Raw genomic sequence first — 12,981 nt, forward strand, 5'->3', positions numbered from 1 at the left:
GTCACTGGGGTTTGCAAATATCTGACCGACAATAGGTATAAAAAAGTGCTTGTCAACTTTAACGACACGGTATCTATAAGCACATACAAGGGAGTGTGTTTTTTCTGTTTCCTTAAAGACTGTGAATTGTGACATCAGAGGTTTTGGAAGGACAGGGAGGATATGTTCTTTATTACAGAATAATCACATTACAAGTGACTACATCAGAATATAAACAACAAAAGTCATTTTAAAGGGATAGTTCACCCAAAAAGGAAAATTCTGCTTGAATTGTTCACTCTCAACATGTATTACTTTGTTTTGATAAATACAAAGAAAGATATTTGGGAAAATGTTAGAAATTTATCTTTAATGTTAAAATGGTTTAAATGGTTGCCCCAAAATCCTACAACATTCTCCAAAATCAACAGAATTCTTCCAATTCAACAGAACAAAAACATTATGCAATAGTTATTTCTACTATGGTAGTCAATGGTGCCCCAGAAATCCCAGTTGCTAACAATTTTTACAAAATGCACGTTTGGAACTACTTCATTTTTTGGTGAACTATCCCTTTAAAGGTATAAATCGAGTGGAAATAGATGGCAATAAACAAGCACATTACACAGCGTGTTACTGTAGTATTATGAACGCAGTATAATCATAGTTTTAGTGACTACATCAGAGTATTCCAACAGATTTCATTTTTCAAGAAGGAAGGCCAACATTTCAAAGAGTCTAAAAAAGCCGCCCATGGGGTGTTGGGGTGTAAAATGATGCAACCCAGCAGCAATAAAAACATGTCCACCTGTTGTCTTAAAACCATCCTGGCTCTTCTTAAGAGTTTAAAAATAGTCATGCATAATGTTTTGAGTGTGAAACACCCCACACCAAGTGCATTTTATTTTATGTATTGTTTCATTTTGGAATGCGTCAGGAATGTGAAGTGGCGTAACTGAATTACTTGAACAACGTAAACACAACTGTATTTACTCTATGTGTAGACAAACACTTTCTACAACCTTTACGATAAATCACAACGTCTGATTTTGTCGCTATTATGATCAATGCTAGCTGAAAACTCAGCGTGAAAAGCATAACATCACAGATTCGCTTTAAGGCCGTTCAAGGAGTTAATATGGGTCGTCAGTTAGAGTAACCTCTTGGCAGGGTGACAGGGTGTTGCTAGACTAACACATTTTTGTCTAGTCTCCTACTTAAAATTCCACTTATAATGTGAAATTAGGTCATTTTAAAGGTCTATCAAAACAACACGTGAGGCTGCTCTCAACTGGTGTAACAACGTGGTATTGAACGTTAGTTATTATTGACTGGCAAGAAATGTGAATGTAATGTAATTCACCTCATTACGGGGTGAATTCTCAATTTTGTCGTCTGCCATCCAGGAAATGAATGTCCTTTTTGTCTACATTGCTGTTAAGAGTTCACGTCTTTAAATCAGTATTCAGCGCACAATCTTTCTGCCTGAGTATCAACAAACCTATTCAGGGATAGATGATAGAAAAATACAAAGTGGTGCAATCCTGATATTTGTTTTCATTTACAACCTAGAGATGTGCAAAAATATGCAGCTGCTCTACCGTACATTTAGGACCCTGTACAACAAAACCAGTCTTAAGTAGCACAGGAACATCTTTTGTAATTGTCAAAAATACAAGGTATGGGTAAAAAAACAGATTTTTCTTTTATGCAAAAATCATTCGGATATTAAGTAAAGATCATGTTCCATGAAGATTTTTTATAAATTTCCTACTGTTAATATATAAAAACTTTATTTTTGTGAGTGGATGGCCTGCTGCATTGCCTCAGATTAACAACTTTAAAGGTGATTTTCTCAATATTTTGCTTTTTATGCACCCTCAGATTCCAGCTTTGTAAACAGTTGTTGTTCCGATATTGTCCTATCCTAACAAACCATATATCAAAAGAAAGCTTATTTCTTCAGCTTTCACATGATTTAAAAATCTCAATTTCAAAAAATTGACCCATGGTCACATTTATGATTCGTTACAGATATGTGGTAATTTTGGGTGAAAAGTTCCTACTACGCAGGCCTTCAAATATCCATTTTTTTAGTTAATACTTGTATTTATAAACCCAGGTAATCACACCGTGGCATCATTGTAATGACACACGCTGATCCAGCAGTGAAGTAGAATTAAGCAGCGCCGCTGGCCCACTTTAAATAGAGCTCTTGCACAACTGCAGCGGAAATCAGCTTACCGGGGATAGCCGCTCGTGACGCCACTGCAGAGAAAAGTAACACCCGGGCTTCGGGTCACTGTTCTCATGTTAGATGACATTTTGTGTTAATAATCATCTATATCCTATAATGCTTGTCACCTTTGTTATGATTATCAGTACAGGAATTCCCACAAAGCTTACGACATCAAAACATCCCCTGTTCGACATCTCTTATTTTCTTATAAAGCGCTCCGACCCTTTTTGTTGCGATTGAAAAATTCACCCTAATATAGAGACCAGTCTGACTCATAAATGTTATCAGCAACATTCATCGTGTGATGCTGATGGGGTTATGAACTTATATTATGTGATTACCTGTATACAATCTAAAAAAATGTTTCTGGTATGTACAATATGTCACGATGATAAATTGGCAGTTTTATTTATTTATGTAAACTATATTTATATCTATATCCACTTTACTATATGGATCACACAAGTTAAATAAATGTTTAAGGACTGGTAACAATGACCCAGCTGCACATGTACAGGTATAAAGTTGCACACCGATCTACAGGTCTGCACATTGATTAAGATGTGTTGACAAATCTACTAATTTGACTTAAACCACAAGATTTACATCTCTGCTTTCAGATACCATGCACATCCCGGAACGTTTACAGCATGAACATTGTGATGTCTGCTCTGTGTAAAAGATACTTTTCGCAAAACCTAGATACATTCTTGTGATTAACTTACCTTTAAGTTCAACGTATCGTAGCGAACGGCTAAAATCGATCAAACTATAAGGACATGATAAGACTCCATTAACTGAATCATAAAACAGAGTCGAACCAAAATGGATTCCATTATTGCTTTCATGATCTCAGGCTGATTGAATTCGTAAGGTTTTGACAGACACAGTTGTTAGTTTGTTTCCTGGGATTAGAATAACAAGAGATCCCTCAAGAAAAGCGACATTTACGACTTGCATGTTGTCTACAGGCTTGTGTTTTCTTAAAGGGTTTTAAAGGGGTCATATGACACGAATACGTGTTTTCTTTTTTCTTTGGTGTGTTATAAATTGTCCATGCATGTATTAGACACTTACAATTAAAAAAATTAAAGTGTCGAAACAAAAAGATGCATTCTATCTAAAAGCGAATGCTCACCCAGACCTGCCTGAAACGCCTTGGTAACCACACCCCCACAAATCTACGTCAGTTGGTGGTATGACTTGACTAAGACCGCCCAAATGTAAACGCAAGTAAGGTGGGTGTACCTATAAATACTATTGCTTTGGAACCTGATGTTCCAAAAATGGTAAGAGGCGCTACATTTCAGTCACACGCTTGCAGTATTCCACCAATCACTACACACTGGTTTTCACTGGTATTCAGAGCGATGAGCTTCGTAAAATGCGTTTCAGAGAGGCGTGGCAAAGACGAGATACAAAAATGTACGTTATATGGAAAATACAGCATTTTTGAACCTTTAATCGTGCATACACATTACATTCCATCTAAAACAAAAGATAATATATGTTTTAGCAGTGTTATACATTTGGGCGGTCTTTGTCATATCATACTCCGAACTGACGTAGATGTGTGGGGTGTGGTTAAACAAGGCGTTTCTGGCAGGTCTGGATGTGCCTTTGCTTTTAGATAGAATGCATATTTTGCTCCGACACTTACATTTTTTGCAATTTTCGTGTCTAATACATGCAAAGACAACTTATGACACACTAAAGAAAAACACGTGTTCGCGCCATATGACCCCTTTAAGAGAACTTGTCTGTCTAAGCCATCTGAGGCGTTCCAGATCCAAATGAGCTTAGATGGCTGTTAACATCTAACCACGTCTTGTTGGCCACTTGTGCAGGACAGAAACATATACTTAAGTTGAGAAAGTATTCGGGTATTAGGAAACAGGGGTTTGCAGTGACCCAAAGCAAATGTGGAATGTGAAAGAAAGCCTTGAAATTCAAAGTGGCCGTTCAGCTGCGCTGACAATCAAAACACACCACATCCTCGCACCGCGTGGGCTGATTCGACAGAAAAGAAGCCGCAATAATGAACCCGGCTCCACCCCTAATTGGTTTGTTGTTTCAGTTCGAACAGAAAAATGTGGAGCCTTCAGTCATGTTTTTGGGGTTTTATTGAGTTTTATGAGTGCGTAAAACCATTTCTAAAGAAAACGTGAGTGCTGCTTGTTTGTGCAAAAGTTGGCACTATTCTGACTGGTTGTTATTGCACAGCTGAGGAACCACATTGTGGTTTCTGCAGTTCTACAGTTAGACTAATAATATTTAGCAAGCAGCATGGATGCTATATTTAATGATTGCCGGATTATTTAATGACTAACCGTATGAGATTTTCCATGTACTGCTTACATATATTTACTGTAAACAGTGTATCTGTTGTGTATACTGAATATACTCTTCCGTCCAAAGATAGACTATGACAGTGTGTCTGTTTCTTGTGTGTATTGTTACCTTACACTGCTCAATGAAACATTCAGTGAAATCTCATCTGCCTGACAATGATGAATCTACTCGTCAACCTTTAAGTGACCAGGTAGTAAAATGTTAGTGTGGAGTGAGTTGTGGAAATGTATACCCTTTTCAGACACACGCCATTTACATTTAAAGGAAATATTAGAAACGGTTGGTGTGTCTTATTTCACTGGTTTATGATTATGCATCACAGACGTGCTTTACTTTTGTAAAAAAAATCTTCTTTTTCATATAAAATATATCAATTGTAATTTAGCATTAACGGAATTGTCGAAAAGTACTCGCAGGAAATTACCAGTAAATTTACATATTTTACAGTGTGTACATTTTTGTATATGTGATTCACATTGTACGAATTCATAAGAATTCGGCACCATGTAAAATAGATGCGGTCAGGTTTGACAAACCCAATATTTGGCTTTAAATAAACCTATGCTGTTGGGTTACATTATCTATGTTGATTTAACCAAGGGTTTGGTTTTGCATTTTTTACTATATTTACTTATTTTTTTTAGAGAACTGATTCTGTATTTAATCAATAAAGCAAAATGAAAATAAAACACTATGATAGATGTTTTATATAAACATCTGCTTCCCTAGTTTGTTTAGAATGCCTCACAACGGTGCATTCTGTTTTTATTTCTCAATCCCATTAGAAGGCCATGGATTGGTTTCTGGAGTGTAGAACTCTTTTGCAAAAAGACCACCTTCAACTGGATCATAAATGAAAAAAGGTGGATTTGGGAGGGTCTACTGTTCTTTGCAAAAGTCAACAGCATATGACCACAATTCCTGCTTTCCATGCATGTGTCTCTTCTGCCCTTTCAAACAAATGCATGAATCTTTATGAAACAACTTTATTTTAAATCTCCAAATGATTAAGAAATAATACAGTTATTCCATAAGATTTCATGGTTTCAAATTATTTAGAATTATTCACTTGTTTTTTTTTATCTTGGGTCTTTAACATCATGTTGGTTTTGTAAGAAACTGTCAAATCCAACACCAATCACCACCAAAAACTGTGAAGAGCAATTCTGTCTACAAAGTGTCATAAACAAACCAAAAGTGTCACATTACTGCATTCCAGATATGCAGATGTTCAAAACAAATAAAATAAATCTGTTCCTAATCACATTTCCCAGCGGGGCAATTCTGTGAAAATGTCAACCTTACCACGAAAAAAGTAGCATTTTTTACCATGGTAACAGCACAGATTTTAACATTTGGTTGATCAAATACCCATGTGAGATCTCTCTTCAAATGTCATTTTCAGGATTGTCACATCCATAACGCTACATATTCCTCATAAATGGACACAATAAAATGTATATAAAGTAACTATTTTATGTTCTATAAAGAGGCATCCCTTCTCCATTCATTGGGTATTATTGCTTCAGGATTGTGCATTTTATTTTACAGAAATCCTACAAAATTTATCGTCTCCCAAAAATCACGTCCTTTTTGTTTGTCACATGTCGCATGTTTATTTCCTTAATTGATTTTTTTTTGTTAAGACTATCAGCAAGGGTTCAGTAAAATATAAACAGATGGTTCAATATAATCGTATTAATTCTCTGAGCATGGTATGTCACATCCATAACGCAAAATGTCACGTCCATAATGTTGGAATTGCCCATATGCTAAACATCACAGTCCTTGTGATGTGAAGTGAGTGTTTTGGACGTAAAATGGATTGACTTGTGCTGCTAGTGTAGCTCTATCTGAAGGAGATCTGGGTTTGTAATGCTAGCCCTGAAACTTAACTCAGATCTATCAATTATAAAGTAGACCAACGTCAGGACCTGATACTCTCTCCCACTATCTTTCCTGAAAACCTTTGGTAGCATCAAAAACAATAGAAGAATGACAGCAAGTTTTATTTCACAGGTGTCGTTTTGGTTTTACCATAACGTGGTATTCTTCTCATACCATCCAAATTGCATGCCTTGCATCACTGATCATTGTGTACCATCGAGGAATTATTCACCAGACCGTGTTATATTCTAGAAACAATATTGCATTTCTTAAACCAGACAGCTTGAGATTACAAACACTACTACAAACACAAACTATTTTTCCTTTAACAAAACATGAGTTGAAATCTATAACATCAAAATCAGATCACACTCTTTGGGTGTTTTAACAATAGAAAGTTTAATAACTGCGCGTCCAGCGTATGGGCAACAGTGTGCTGCTTTGGTTTTTATCATTGCAGGTAAGTCTAAAGTTTATATGTATGTGATCTGAGTTGCCCTCCTTCATTATTTAAGCATCTTTTATTGGGTTGCTCATTATTTATAAGCTTTAAAAAGGGAGCAGTGCCCTCTCGTTCATCCTTTAGAGAGACTCATGTCATTAGAGTAATCCTTCATGTAAGAACTTGAGAACATTTTATGATATGATCACCACAAACCCTTAAAGTACCTTCATGGACCCAGGGGCAGACTGGCAGGTAGGACATTTAGTCAAAATCCAGAACGGCCGTCCCACCGATGGCCTACGGCCGTGACCAGGGGTGGACTGGCCATCTGGAGCACTGGAACTTTTCCCCGTAGGCCGCTAACTAATGGGGCAAGAATGGAACCTTGGGTCGGACAGACGGATGTATTATAAATGTGAGTGCACGCAACGTAAAGCGATTAGCGAGTCGGACACGTATGCATGTATAGCAATGACACATAACCAGAAATCCACCAGAAATGGTGGAGGGCCGATGCCATCAAACAACCCCCCCCTCGACAGAAATGATGGAGGGCTGATTTGGGCCGAAATAATCCAGGGCCGATTTTGCATCCCAGTCCGCCCCTGCGTGGACCTATGTTTTAATAAGAGATAATTCAATTTATTCAAAATGCATCATCTCAACAATATTTCAAGTGTACACGAGAGTACATAAGACAACATGACCCCAACAGAGCAATTCTACAATACTGTGCTGACGTACAGTAGAAATACTTGTCCAGTCAGTTCAAAGCAGATAACTGGGTTTGAGATATTGACTTGTTCTAGTGCAGCGTTGTTGTTTTCCGTGTGATCTTTCTCCACCACAGACAGGAACAGTGTTGTGTTTTTCCATTTAGAACACAGCATGGTCACTTGAAATGTCTGGCAGCTACATTAGGTTAGATAACACAATCGAAGCCCTTCAGATCAATAATGGCTTCTCTCTCACTCATTACAACTCCTGTGATCAAACACCAAAGTCACAGTGACTTTCTCATGAAGATTAGATTGTGGAAAACACATTTCAGAATGAATTCTTTGAATCTGTTCTATTCAACTATTTGAAAAATGAGAAAGAAGTATTATCTTTATTTTGTTAGAAATGATAAAGGTCAGTGCATTGATTTTTGTATAGTTGCTATATTTAGTAACCAGCAGTAGTGAGAAGTTAAATTTACATTTATGCATTTGGCAGACGCTTTTATCCAAAGCGACTTACATTGCGTTGTACTATACATGTGTGTCTGAGTATGTGCAATTCCTGGGATCGAACCCAAGACCTTGGCACCATGCTCTAACCACTGAGCCACTTTTAAAGTTACATTACTATCACGTTCCATTAATAACCACAACTATTCTATGATATCTGGTTCTGATGGATGTAAATAGTTTTTCGTTGAAGTTGCTACATGATTGCTTACTTCTCCAAGTGCAATGAGCCCACGATTCTCGTGGTCCCATCATGCTTAAACATCATCCATAAATATTTATTGAACACGTCTTTTTAATACAATGTATGACCTCATTCACCTTTGCACTAAATACTAAGTTCTAAAAGAGTAATATGAGGGCGAGGAAATGATGACAGAATTTTCATTTTATTATGAGCAGAAATGACAATGTATGTACTACTGATTTAAAAGCTGCTGTGATTTTAGCAGCAAATAATAGTTGCTGATAATGTAAGCAACGCTTTCCAATAACTGTCTCAATAAAAACAATGGACATCTCCACTGAGGAGTTCCGTCCTGTTCCATTTCAAAGATGTCTGCCGGGATGATTGTGTCTAAATGGATTATGAAAAATGCATCAGTATTGATCCTGATGCTGGGAAAAATAAAGCACTTTTACCCTATTTAAAACAGCAACCCGGCAGTAAACTCAGATAGAAGAAGATTTTAGGTAAATCTGACAAATGATGACAACTAATCTTACTAAAAGTCAAAAATCGCATCGCTATAATGTGGATTGTTTACTATTGTAAATGACGGAATATTTAGTAACACTTTCCTTGAAGCATGTATGTATAATGCATTATAAAGAGTTATTAAAGGGTAAAATGCATCATAATTCTTCATAATGTGTGTTGTATTGAGTTATATGTAGTTGTAAAGAATTATAACCAATTTAAAATGTGTAGTGTAACAATGAATTGCTAAGTGTTATAACGTATGAACAGTAATAACAATTATTTATAAGACATAAAAATGCATCAAAAGGTGCATCACAATGCTTTAAAACTACTTGTATAATGCATTATACATACATGCTTCAAGGAAAGTGTTACCGAATCTTTTATTGTCATCACATAGTAAAACAAAAAAATTCAGTTTAGCAGCTACTAAGAAATGCTGTATTTATTTCATTTAATAACTATTTTACTTACAAAACATCCGCATCCACTTCTGCATCTTTCAGCAAATCTCATGTTAGATGGCCTGTGACTCATTTAAGACAGACGAATGCATCTTAGACAGTTTTATCATGAGTCACTAACGTTAAAAAGCACCACAGGATCCGATCACAAATTGTACGATATGTGATTTACTGTGGAGACTTGTATGTGTGTCAACGCTTACTGCCCTGCGTTTGTAAAAGCGGCCAGCTGCTTCTATACCGCTCGCTATGAATTTGCCACCGTGCCCACATGTATCCGTGTAGCACAAAGCAGACAGCAGTGATTACGGCAAACGTGCAGCTGCAAGCTGCTGTCAGAGCTCAGTGTTAATTACACAGCAGTTCTGATCCGTCTGTCTTTCTCTAAAGAGCCCGTCTTTAACCCCCAGCAGACCACCACAGATTCAGGGCATGGAGAAGCGGAAAGGGGGCCGAGTGTGATTACACTCTTGTTCTGTGTTCGTCTGAATCATGAAGAACAGCAGAGAGGAAGGAGAGCTGATGTTCTCAGCTGGAAAATTAATTATTACAGTTGAAACATGATCTCATAATTCATAACCACTTACCCTGAATGTTGTGTAATTATTTCACCCTAGTGTCATTAAAAACTGTAGATGACTCTTTCTTCTGCACAACACAAACGAAGATATTTTGAGAAATGTCCATATAGTGGAGATCAAAGAGAGCCAATGTTGTCTTACAATGTTGTGTTCTTCAGAACAAACGAAAGGCATAAACGTTTAGAATGACTTGAACACTTAGCAACCCTTAGCAACACCCAAGAGAACCTTAAAAAACGCATAAAAGCATCCCGGCAATCACACTTTTTTAAGGGTGGCAATGTCAGTTGTATCCTCATGCGGTTTAAAGTCTCTAAGCAGGTGTATACTCGGGGGTGTCATGCTGACTAAGCAGCTTGTGGACGACTGTGGTCTCCCATCAGCTGTGGGTGATAACTGCTGGTCGAAGACCCCTCTTAGATTTCACTCTTTCTCACCTGTTCTCACCCCTGGCCCACGGCCTTCAACCTTCTGTCACAGTCCTGACATGTTTACTGATGTTGAACCCAAGATCACAAGATGAGCTCTCAGGTTTCCATCAACTGTTATGCATAGCTGTTTGCACTGATAATCTACAAAGATAAAAACAGTTTCCTTTGTCAATGCAACCGTGAGTGAATATTCTTCGTGTTTCATCTCCCTCGCCGCGTCCCTGGGCTATTTTTATCACCCTTTGTGCCAACACCCCATGGTTCGCATGTTTGTGTGTGTGTACCGGGAGACTCATAAATAACAGAAAAACCGATGGCGACCCCTGAGGAGCTGCAAATCAGACTGGCTTGCCTGGAATGGAGCAGTAAGGGTCTTGTACACTGGTCCATTCTTTCTAATGAAAGACCTCTCCATGTACCGCTATTATAGAGTCTAATGCATTCCAAGTGTTTCCCAGCAAAACAAGGCAGTTCAGCTGAATCAAATTCCCTCTGAGCAAGTGAAGTTTGACTTTAATGGGGCCCCAACGGTCAAGTCAACTCAATGGGTCAGCAGTTGCTGCGACCCCACGGCTCCCGGGAGCCAACCACACAGAGACCCTGGAAGATGAGGCTTTTATGATCTTTTCAGAGCTCAACCGGTCTCTATTGAGGTTCTGTTACAGCCCTCCCGATTCCCACAAATCCTCCCAGAAGCCTCATCAAGACATAATGGATGGGGGGTTTTGCACAACATTAACCCCTGAGGAAAAACAAATAGAGATGTTTTTAATGACGTTTTAAGAGCACGGCGAGAAGTGCATCGACGAGTACATGTGTATGCGTAGTAGAAAATTTAAAATGCACGGGAAACATGATAAACATGGATGTTTTGACTTTGTAATGAGACTTCTTTTATTTAAAATACAAAAAGCTTTTTTAGGCCACTAGGATGCACCATCTTTATATTTACATACGTGTCAAAATCACAGATTTATTCTGGTGACACGATCACAAGAATTAGCATTGTTTAAAGGTTTTTTTTACCTATAGATTATTTTTGTGACCTAACAAAATTTTTTACTAAACAAATAAAATGAAGACTTGTGCAGGCATGTCCAAAAGAACAGGAAGCCAGAAGAAAGTCGTTGTTATCTCTTACAATTGTGGCTAGTTTTAACAATTTGCATTTTCTTTGTCAAACAAATCGGCATTAAATCCTTGTATTATGCTTATAATAAACACAAGGATTATGAAGGATCTTCGGTTATTGGACAATTGTTTTTTTTACCAGCCGTCCCATATTACGTAGGTAAAAATAAGCTGAACCTAAGACCACATTTGACTATGAAACATACCTGTTGTTTAGTGTACATGCAAATTATACTACAGTGCCCTCCACTATTATTGGCACCCTTGGTATGAGCAAAGAAGACTGTAAAGATAAATCTGCATTGTTTCTCGTTTTGATCTTTTATTTAAAAAATCTACAAAATTGCAACATTTCATTTAAGTAAAACAGTTCGAAGTGGAGGGAATATCACATTGTAAAAAAAATCTCTAATACACCCTGACCACAATTTTTGGCACCCCTAGAAATTCTTATGAGTAAAACATCTCCCAAGTATATTCTCATAAATATTTAAATTTTCTGAGCACACCAAGGTGACCAATTGGTCACTGAATACAAAATCAAGATCCTGCCACAGCCATCCCAGTTCCCTGACCTGAACCTATAGAAAATGAGTGGGGTGAACTGAAGAAGATGGAGCACCAACATTTGAAGGATCTGGAGAAGTTCTTTATGGAGGAATGGACTCGGATGACTCTCAATCTCTCAAACCTCATCAGACTGAAAAGAAAACACTCAAGAGCTGTTTTTCTTATCATAAAGGTTGCCGAGTCAGTGTATTAAATACAAGGTTGCCAATAATTGTGGCCAACATGTATGGAATAAATACAAATTTTTACAATGTGATATTTCCCCCACTTCAAATTGTTTTCCTTCACTAAAAAGTTGGATTTTTTTGATTTTTCAAATATAAGATCGAAACGAGAAATAGCCTTCTTTGCTAATATTTACCAAGGGAAAAAGCACATTTTGAGTTTTAAGTATGAACAAAGATGTGACTTTATCTTCTCTTTTGCTATGGAAAATGGGTTTTATGATGTCATCATTTCTTTTGCCTTTTGTCCATATATTCTTTAAACATATATGAAGCCAGCAGACGGACAGACTTTGGGATATGCCCATAGGGGTCAGCCATGCAGCACACTCATTGATTGAACAAAGACTTCAATCAGGCCTTGTATTGTGCTAGATATAAGTGAATTACACACTGTGTTGACCATAAATGATGTGTTAATGGTACAAGCTAAATTGCGCTGGGAGTTGGACAGTTTGATTGGCCCACTGATGGGTTTTTCATTAGATTTTATCTTTATTCTCGGTGGCAAGACACTCGGAAATGACTGAGGATGTCACATGTTGTCAGGCTGTAAAGACTTTGATGAATCACCTTTTTTAAACTAATTGTTCACGTGATACATCTCGGTCCCGCTGGAGAGGAAAAGTGATTTTGTGTAGCGAGTAGATGCCATACTACACATGATTAGTCAATTAACAGTAATGAATTTACAAAGCAACGAATACTACAGGATAAACCAAAAGGGATATTCTGTTCAGAGG

This window comes from Triplophysa dalaica, chromosome 12, assembly GCF_015846415.1.
Source record: "Triplophysa dalaica isolate WHDGS20190420 chromosome 12, ASM1584641v1, whole genome shotgun sequence".
In the NCBI taxonomy this organism is placed as follows: Eukaryota; Metazoa; Chordata; class Actinopteri; order Cypriniformes; family Nemacheilidae; genus Triplophysa; species Triplophysa dalaica.